General features: G+C 34.6%; 1 long non-coding RNA gene across 1 annotated transcript; it reads right to left on the bottom strand.

The window, feature by feature from the left end:
- Positions 1 to 501: 501 nt before the first annotated feature.
- LOC139485803 (uncharacterized) lies at positions 502 to 9668 on the bottom strand. The gene is made up of 3 exons (XR_011655401.1): positions 9285 to 9668; positions 8631 to 8900; positions 502 to 610 (listed from the first exon to the last, which is right to left on the bottom strand). It is a non-coding gene; the product is annotated as an uncharacterized lncRNA (long non-coding RNA).
- Between the last annotated feature and the right edge of the window lie 277 nt (positions 9669 to 9945).

The raw sequence follows: 9945 nt of genomic DNA, 5'->3' as shown, positions 1-9945 counted from the left end.
CATTTCGTAAATCCTTTTAAAGTTGTTATATATGTATGTAACGGGGTATTTTCTGGTCAAATACAACGAAAACTAATCTAGGGTTCTGTTCTTTTAATACACAAATATTTAAGACCCTACAACATATAATAACAAATAATAAATATTCACATGACAAGACACTTACATATAACATATGGGCAAAGGGGAATAACTACAATTCATATTTATTCCTTTAGATATCTATATACTGAAATAAGTCCTAAAAGCACTCAAATCTAACTCTTTGGTTAACTTTCCAATACATTATTCATATGTATCTCATAATAATTAATAATTATATACATCTCAAATCTATTAATGAGTTGTCCATTTTATAAATATATTTGTATACAAAGTATACAAATTCTGACCAACATAAAGATATTACATAAACTACACTTCACATAAACAGACAATTACTTGAATAAAACATAGACAGTACAGACATTACAAATAAACAACATAGAACACAATGCTTACCATGTATATGGTACAAAGGTCAGTGTACTAGCTGGAATATCACAGTGCTGTGTACATTAAAATCTGAGCACTACTCATTTGACAACTTGATAAGGTATCAATCCATATCCTGAATATAAGAATATTGAGAATCCAAGAATTATAATACAAATATCATCAATGTCAGAATTGAATATAACAAGCAGGTAATTTTCACTACATTCCAATATGTCTGCAGTATAAATCTACCAGAAACAATGAAAACATATAGTAAGACCTTTGGCCTAAAGATTGACCAATCAAAAGGTTAGAATTTTCCCTCCAAAATGATATGAAAGAAAAGAGGTTCACCAAAGGGAAAAGAGAATGATACTAGAACAATAGTGCTAGAAATAGAAACAATGAGTAACCAAACTATCAAACACTCCAATAAAATTAATATCATCAATATCATATTTGATTTATCAATCAAATATGACTCTGCCACAAACTCTCCCTCGATGTAAAATGACGTCCCGGTCATTTACAAGGAGAAATACATACATATAAAAATAGCAATAATAAAATGTCCTAAAATAAATATAACAAAATACTAATCATTAGTAATCACTGCGAGTAGTGCCTCGCCTGCTTGTCTCTCTAATCCTGGAAATAAACCATGTCTCAAACAATCAGATATGAACTTAGCCTTTTGTTCCCACTGTTGCTGTACAGGAACAGCAACCTTGTGAACAAACTTACCTGAGCGTATCCATTCTGGTTCAAGACGGGTACGTGTTGACCGTCTAGGTACAGGCATCGGAGGTAATGTCCTCACAACTGGTTCAGGTTGTGTCACTATCTCATCCTGTTCTCCTGAAGCGCTTCCTTCTGTGCGTTGATCATCAGAATCTCCACTGGCACCAGTTGCAGTAGAGTGGGCGTCCCCATCTAATTCTGTGTCATTCTGTACTGGAGTGTCCATATCTTGTAGAATAGGTTCCATATGATGAGGTGGAATATCATAATCTAATCTAACAAGAACATCTAACTCCTCCTCACTACTTTCATAATCAGATGGCTCTGGTGATGGCTGTTCAATTCTTTGTCTTAATCGTGTTCTTGGAGGTGGTACTGGTTTGGGTGGTGGTTCTGACTTTCTCTGATTGATGTTTCCCACAGGCAAAAGAAGATTTCTATGAAGTGTGCGTCTACGGCCCTCTCCGTTCTCCTTCTGTACAGTGTAAACTGGCACATCACTATTCGGTTGACCAATGATAACATAGACATCATCTTCCCAACGGTCAGCTATCTTGTGTTTTCCATCATAGGCTACCACTTTCACCAATACTTTATCTCCAATTTCTAAAGTAGCTCCTCTGACTTTTAAATCATATCCTGTCTTCTGTTTCTCTCTAGCTCTGTCTGCAGCCTTAGATGCCAACTCATAAGCTTTAACGAGTCTCTCTCTTAGTTCCTGAATGTATTTGGACTGTGGCTGTCTGACTGTATCTGTGGTAAGTCCAAAGGCTATATCTATAGGCAAATTAGGTTCTCGACCAAACATCAGAAAATAAGGCGAATGGCTGGTAGCTTCATGGCGGGTACAGTTGTAAGCATGTACAAGTGGAGCAACATGAGTCTTCCAATTTACCTTCTGGTGTGGCTGTAAGGTTCCCAACATGCCAAGTAGAGTCCTGTTGAACCTCTCAGTCATGCCATTTCCCATGGGGTGATAAGGTGTTGTTCTTGATTTCTGTACTCCAAGTAGTTGACAAAGTTCCTTAATCACATTGCTTTCAAAGTTGGCTCCTTGGTCTGAGTGCAATCTCTGTGGTATTCCATAATGCACTATAAAACTGTTAAACAGAGCTTCTGCTGTTGTTCGAGCGGTCTGGTTCCTTGTTGGTACAGCTTGAGCATATCGTGTATAATGGTCAGTGATTACAAGTATATTCTGTATGCCTCCTGTAGATGGTTCCAATGTTAAAAAGTCCAAACACACCAACTCCATAGGCTGTGATGATGAAATGTTGATCAATGGAGCTCTGTGTGGATCTTTCTTTCTCTTGAGACATCTGTCACAGTGACTAATCCATTCATCAATATCCTTGTGCATGGCTGGCCAGTAAAATCTATCTCTGACTAAGCTGTTTGTCCTATCTCTTCCTGGATGACCCATCTCATTGTGCAATGCTTCCAATACTACAGGTACATGTGAAGATGGCAGAACTAACTGTCTAACATTTCTTCCATCAATAGTAATCTCCCTGTATAGTATGTTGTCATGCAACTTCAACTGATCAAAGTGTCGATTAAGAGAACTGGATGGTAACTGTCCTTTCTTGGGTTTAGATCCTGACTTCACAAAGGCAATCCAAGGCTTAAGATGTGTATCTGACTGTTGAACTGTAGCCCAATCGATATTATGCTCCACTTGCATATGTAGATCAATGTTCATGGTGTTGATAACATCAGGCTCAACAACTAAAGTGTCAACATATGGTGTTCCTATGGTTCCACAAATTGCCTTGATACTGTCCGAAGATAAGGTAGCTTCCTGTGCTGGTGGTAATCTTGAAAGAGCATCAGCATCGTTGTTAATCTTTCCTGGTCTGTATGATATGTCAAAATCATATGCTGCAAGTGCTGATAACCATCTATGACCTGTTGCATCTAACTTCGCTGATGTAAGTACGTAAGTTAATGGGTTGTTGTCTGTTACCACATGAAATCGGTTTCCATACAAGTAATCGTGGAACTTATCTGTAATGGCCCATTTCAGAGCGAGGAATTCCATCTTATGAGCAGGATAGTTTTTCTCAGCCTTGGTCAATCCTCTGCTGGAATATGCAACTACTCTGAGTTTGGTTTCTTGCTCTTGATACAGCACAGCTCCTAAACCTAAACCACTGGCATCCGTATGTAACTCAAATGGTCTGTGATAATCTGGATAAGCCAATATAGGTGCGGTCGCTAAACTCTGCTTAAGCTGATTAAAGGCTGTTTCTTCTTTGTCTCCCCAAGTCCAAGGGTGTTGTTCTCTTTTTTCTTCTTTCCTGATTTTGGTTTTGGTGCTGGCATAAGATCAGTCAATGGTCTTGCTATCTGGCTGAAGTTCATAATGAATTTACGGTAATAACCAGCGAATCCTATAAACCGTCGAACTTCCTCTGGTGTAGTTGGAGTAGGCCAAGACATCACTTTATCTATTTTCTCTGGGTCTGTTTCTACACCATCTTTGGATACTATGTGGCCAACATACTTAACTCGTGGCATGAAGAATGAGCATTTCCCAGGTGATAACTTCAGGTTTGCTTCCCGGATTCTATCAAATACTAACTTCAATCGCTTAAGATGTTCTTCATAGGAGTCTGCAAAAATAATGATGTCATCAATAAAAATACAACAGATGTTCATATGGTAATCGCTGAGACATTCTTGCATGAGACGTTGGTAAGTAGCTGGTGAATTCGTCAAACCGAATGGCATGCGGTTGTATTCATACAATCCAAGTGGTCCTACAGTAAATGCTGTTCTTTCTTTATGTGCTTCCAATATCTCGACCTGATGGTATCCACTTTTCATATCGATGACAGTAAAGTACTTATTCCCTGCTAAGCGGTCTAGAATGTCCTGTATACGTGGCAAAGCAAATGAATCTTTTTCGTATGGTTGTTTAACTGACGAAAATCCACACACATGCGAAGAGAGCCATCTTTCTTCTTGACGAGTACTACATTTGATGAATAAGGGCTGTGAGACTTCCTTATAATCCCTGCTCTCAACAACTGGTGAATGTGAGCCTTTACCTCCTCATACATAGCTGGTGGTATGCTTCTATATCTCTGTTTAAAAGGATGGGTTTCATCAAGTTCAATCTCATGTTGTACCAGATGTGTATGTCCAACATCAATATCGCACTTAGAAAAGATGTCGCTGTATGATGTTATGAAGTTCTTTCCTCTCTCAAGTTCATCAGGTGACAAATTCTTTACATCAATCTTTACTTGTTCCAAAAGTGGTGTGGCAAAATCTGTATTAGATAAATCAGGCTGGTCTTGAATATCTACTGGTTGTAATTCAGCAATCACTGACTTAGGTTGAATAGTAACAGTTCTAGTTGTTATGTTGCTGATGTTCACATCTATTCGTTGGCTGATTCCATATTTGTAACTAATTAAAGATGGTTCAATATCTAAATCATGTGGTATGACTGACTGCAATGTTTGATGTACCATGGCTGATGTTGAATGATATGGTAACGCTTTATCAATGTAACCAGCTATACATATGTTGGAATTCGGTGGTATGGTTATCGGTTTCTGTTCTGCATTCTTAATGACTGCCAATTGATTCTTGTTCCTTTGTAGCTCTTTCTCTCTCAAAGTAATACAGCGGAATGATGTATACCATGGTGTGGTTAACTTAGCAGACTGTAAAAATTTAATTCCATGTTGTTGACGGCAACTATCCATGATGTTTGTTAGTAAGTTGGTACCTAGTAGGAGTGGTACAGCTGAGTTGTATTCACTGTCAGGAACAACCAAAAATATACAAGTGTGGTGTTGATCTAGCTGTTTAATATGTAAATCCACTTCTATATATCCAATATAAGGTAACGATTCACCATCTGCACATTCAATCTTTAGTAGCTGACTAAAAGTCTGTATCGGTATATGTTGAAGATGCTGGTTGTAGAATGACTTACTTACTGTGGAAACAGTTGATCCAGTGTCTAATAAAGAAGTTGATTCTATTCCTTCCAAAGTAACTTTTGTTTCAGTCGGTGAACCACAAAGTCCAGGTGGTATCTTATTAGCTGCTGTACTTCTACAAATTGGCTGTATGGGGCTGCTATCAAAACTGTCTACATCCCGCCCCTTGGCGTAGACTCCCTGGAGTTTAAATTCTGGAACTGATTTGACTTATTGGCACATCCTCTCGCAAAATGTCCCTCTTGACCACATTTCCTACAGTATATAGGTCTCTGCCTGTCATATGTGGGTTGCTGTCCTTCAAATGCGGGTTGCTGTTTCTCATATCCTTGACCATACCCTCTACCTGTTGTATAATTACCTTGGTAATTACCTCTTTGATTTCCTCTATAATTATTTCCTCTATAGTTTCCTCTATAACTATTGCCTCTATAATTTCCTCTATAATTATTGCCTCTATAGTTTCCTTTACTTTGATCTTAATACAAGTTCTGATTTTGATGTTGCTGCATACCAGTTTCAATTCTATCTAATCTTGTTGTTATTACATTCATGAATCCTGTAAAACCTTCCTCTTGTTCATTGTAATCATCCTTATCATCATCATCATCATCATCAGTATTCTTAAGCGTGGTGATTGCCTTCTTTGATGTTCCTTTTGTTGTAGTCTTCAATGTAGGCATATCTAAAATGTTATCCTTCTCTATCCTCCGTAAGGCAACACGCAAAGAATCAAATGTTGTATAAATCTCTTTCTCGTAATGGCTGATAGCTTTCAAATTCTGGCGTAATCTTTTCCATAACATGTCATGTAGCATTTCATCTGCTTCAGATCTTTTAACTTTCTCCGTCTGTATAGCTTTCTCCAATATATCTTCTAATCTAAAACTCCATGCAGACATATCTTCATCTTCATGTTGAGTGGCATTGTAGAATTCTCGCATGACAGATTCCTTCTCCTCTACTACACCAAATACGCTGTCTAACTTCTTTAATATTGCTGATAATTCTGCATGTGGACCAATACGCATCACTACTTTTCCTGCTGGATCCTTCAATGATCTTCGTACTGACTGAGTTATCAACTCTTTGCTGTGGGTTTTGTCGTTGATAAGACATACTAGTTCATATCTCCACAAATCATATGTTACTTCTCCACCTCCTAACTTATCTTTTCCTGAAAAGAACGGTAATCTTGGTGAGTTGACGTAAGTAGATGTTGGTTTTATTCCTGCTTTCACGTCAGATTTATCCTCCTTAACTAATGATGACATTAAATCCTTTATGTTCTGTGGTATGTCTCCAGGTTTTTCTCCTAAGGATTGCAATGCCTTAGCAAGGTCCTCAAATCCGCTCATGATGACGGTGTATGTATATACATCCTGTTCTATAAATAATTATTAGTGTTGTTCAAGAAAATGTAAGTTGAAACTACAAATACCTATAATTCAAGTAAACTACCACTAAGTATAAATATGAAAACACCAACAGGTGTAAATAAAGAAATAAAGAGAAGAGAAGGAAAAAAATGTACTAAGTACTAAATAGACAAACACCTAGAGGTGTAAAATAAAGAGCAAAATAAATATCAGTCAAAACTGAATCAAAATCAAATGTCTGAAAAGAAAATAATATATATAAAGTATCGACTAAATGAGAAAATATACTAATGAAAATTAATGTAATGTACAAAGAATATATCTCAAAGTAATATATCAAATCTCAAGAATGAAAGAAATAATCTGAAATAAATTACAATTATAAATACTAATCAATAGAAAATGTAAATACAAAATACACAAAAAGATTAGTAATAAGCTTATAAATACAGAATATCAAATGAAATCTAATATGTAATCAATATCGAATCAAAAAAATAAATGAAAAAGTATAAATAAGAAAATGAGAAATGAAAAACTTAAATGAAGTCAACAACTATCAAGTAAACTTACTATAAATCAGTAAATGTAATGTAAAATAGCAAAATAGTATGAGTTATTTCCCTTTAGTAAGGTGAAATACTAAACTAATACCTGAGTAAATGAATGTATACAATGAATTACCTCCCCTGAATATGAAACTAACTGAAACAATCTACAAAAAAATAAAATGTATTAGGATTATCTCCCTTGATATCAAATCAAACCAATCTACAAAAGATATAAATGTAATATATTAATTATCTCCCCTTACAATAACCAATAAACATAAGAAAAAAATAATAGATATACCTAGTATGTATCAACAAATGTATAGATAATGTAGTGTAGTAAATAATATATATAACTAAAGCATGTATACTAAAGTTCTATATACCTAACCTATGTGTCTCACTCAATATACCATGTACATGTATCGCTCAATGTTATATCTCACATATAACCTATGTGTCGCAAATATAATGTGTGACTCACAATACAATATGTCTCGCTTACCTGTTCACACACATAAAATAAATACTATACTAATACTGCTGCACCTAAAAAGGGCTTCGGTACCTTTATTAAACACTCAACACATATAATGTAATACTATAACTTCAAATAAATCACACTGAACTTAAGCAACTCCAAGTAACTGCTTAAATAGCTTACAAAAGCACAAGTCAGTAAAGACTAAAGTTCCAAGTAAAGTATCAACTCAAGTACGAAAACTACAACTGTCCAATCACAATAAATCAACTAAGTGTCAGGTAGTACCAAACAGTAAAGTATGAAAAGGGATTAGTATGATCTAAACTGTAAGTAACGTAATAGGTAGGTATCACATTCTCAAAGTACAAACAACCAATCACAGACACATACACACAATTATACTAAGTGCCTAACCTAATCAAATCCCTATTTATCAAACAAAGTTTAAGTTTAAATAAAATAAAAATAAAAATAAATAAATAAATAAATTCTATGTAAACAGTCAACCTATATTCAAGTACACCTGTACTGAGACACAAAGTACACTAATGTCAAGGTCACACAATGATATAAAAGTAGAATAATATGATACACAAAATTAATTTACACAACACAAGAACAACACAATGTTAAACACAAATACAAACATGCAATACAAACACAAGATATACACACAATGTACTATGAAATGCGTTGCTTGACTGTAAACGACAACAAAGTATGTATCAGCTTTCTATTTCACTGCCTAATACTATGTTGAATATCAACAAGTCAAAGAACAATAAACATGCAAACAAAAAAATGAAATTCTGTGAGCTTACTGTATAAGTCCAATTATCTTACTATATATTGCTCAATGAAATGTCAAGTCAACCAAATATACTGGTATAATACAGTAAACAAGCAATTGCTATGTTTACAAATGCAGTTTTCAATTTTGGATTTCAACAGCTGATTATGTTTCAAGTTTTTACTACATGTACTTTCACTCAATGTGTACTATGTAAACACAATTATGTAGGGGGATATATATTCTCACCAATTAAGTATGTCTTTCAATCACAAATACTAAATACACAATGCAAAAGCATAAAAGTTCACAACAATATTATGAAACTGTCTTGTTTTTCTCATCTTTCCATGTGTGAAACAATCACTTCCGGTTCACGGTTCATTCCGTGTCACAGCTTCTGTGAGGCTCCAAATGGTAAATCACGTTGGGCGCCAAATGTAACGGGGTATTTTCTGGTCAAATACAACGAAAACTAATCTAGGGTTCTGTTCTTTTAATACACAAATATTTAAGACCCTACAACATATAATAACAAATAATAAATATTCACATGACAAGACAGTACATATAACATATGGGCAAAGGGGAATAACTACAATTCATATTTATTCCTTTAGATATCTATATACTGAAATAAGTCCTAAAAGCACTCAAATCTAACTCTTTGGTTAACTTTCCAATACATTATTCATATGTTTCTCATAATAATTAATAATTATATACATCTCAAATCTATTAATGAGTTGTCCATTTTATAAATATATTTGTATACAAAGTATACAAATTCTGACCAACATAAAGATATTACATAAACTACACTTCACATAAACAGACAATTACTTGAATAAAACATAGACAGTACAGACATTACAAATAAACAACATAGAACACAATGCTTACCATGTATATGGTACAAAGGTCAGTGTACTAGCTGGAATATCACAGTGCTGTGTACATTAAAATCTGAGCACTACTCATTTGACAACTTGATAAGGTATCAATCCATATCCTGAATATAAGAATATTGAGAATCCAAGAATTATAATACAAATATCATCAATGTCAGAATTGAATATAACAAGCAGGTAATTTTCACTACATTCCAATATGTCTGCAGTATAAATCTACCAGAAACAATGAAAACATATAGTAAGACCTTTGGCCTAAAGATTGACCAATCAAAAGGTTAGAATTTTCCCTCCAAAATGATATGAAAGAAAAGAGGTTCACCAAAGGGAAAAGAGAATGATACTAGAAAAATAGTGCTAGAAATAGAAACAATGAGTAACCAAACTATCAAACACTCCAATAAAATTAATATCATCAATATCATATTTGATATATCAATCAAATATGACTCTGCCACATGTATAATCTAATGTCTGTTTTGATAAAACTTCAATTACAGTTTGTAAAGTGCGATAAAACAATACATACATGAAGAAAAAAATGACTTCCGGTTCCAAAATGGCGGCAACAGCGTGGAAAATGTCAATTTTATCATTTCTATCAGCTTAACAAGATATATCACGGTTTTTGTCCGGTAGAAAAGCATAAATAC

The sequence above is a fragment of the Mytilus edulis genome, chromosome 8, assembly GCF_963676685.1.
Source record: "Mytilus edulis chromosome 8, xbMytEdul2.2, whole genome shotgun sequence".
Lineage (NCBI taxonomy): Eukaryota > Metazoa > Mollusca > Bivalvia > Mytilida > Mytilidae > Mytilus > Mytilus edulis.
The sequence above is the reverse complement of the archived record's forward strand: the minus strand, read 5'-3'. Positions and strand labels throughout refer to the sequence as shown.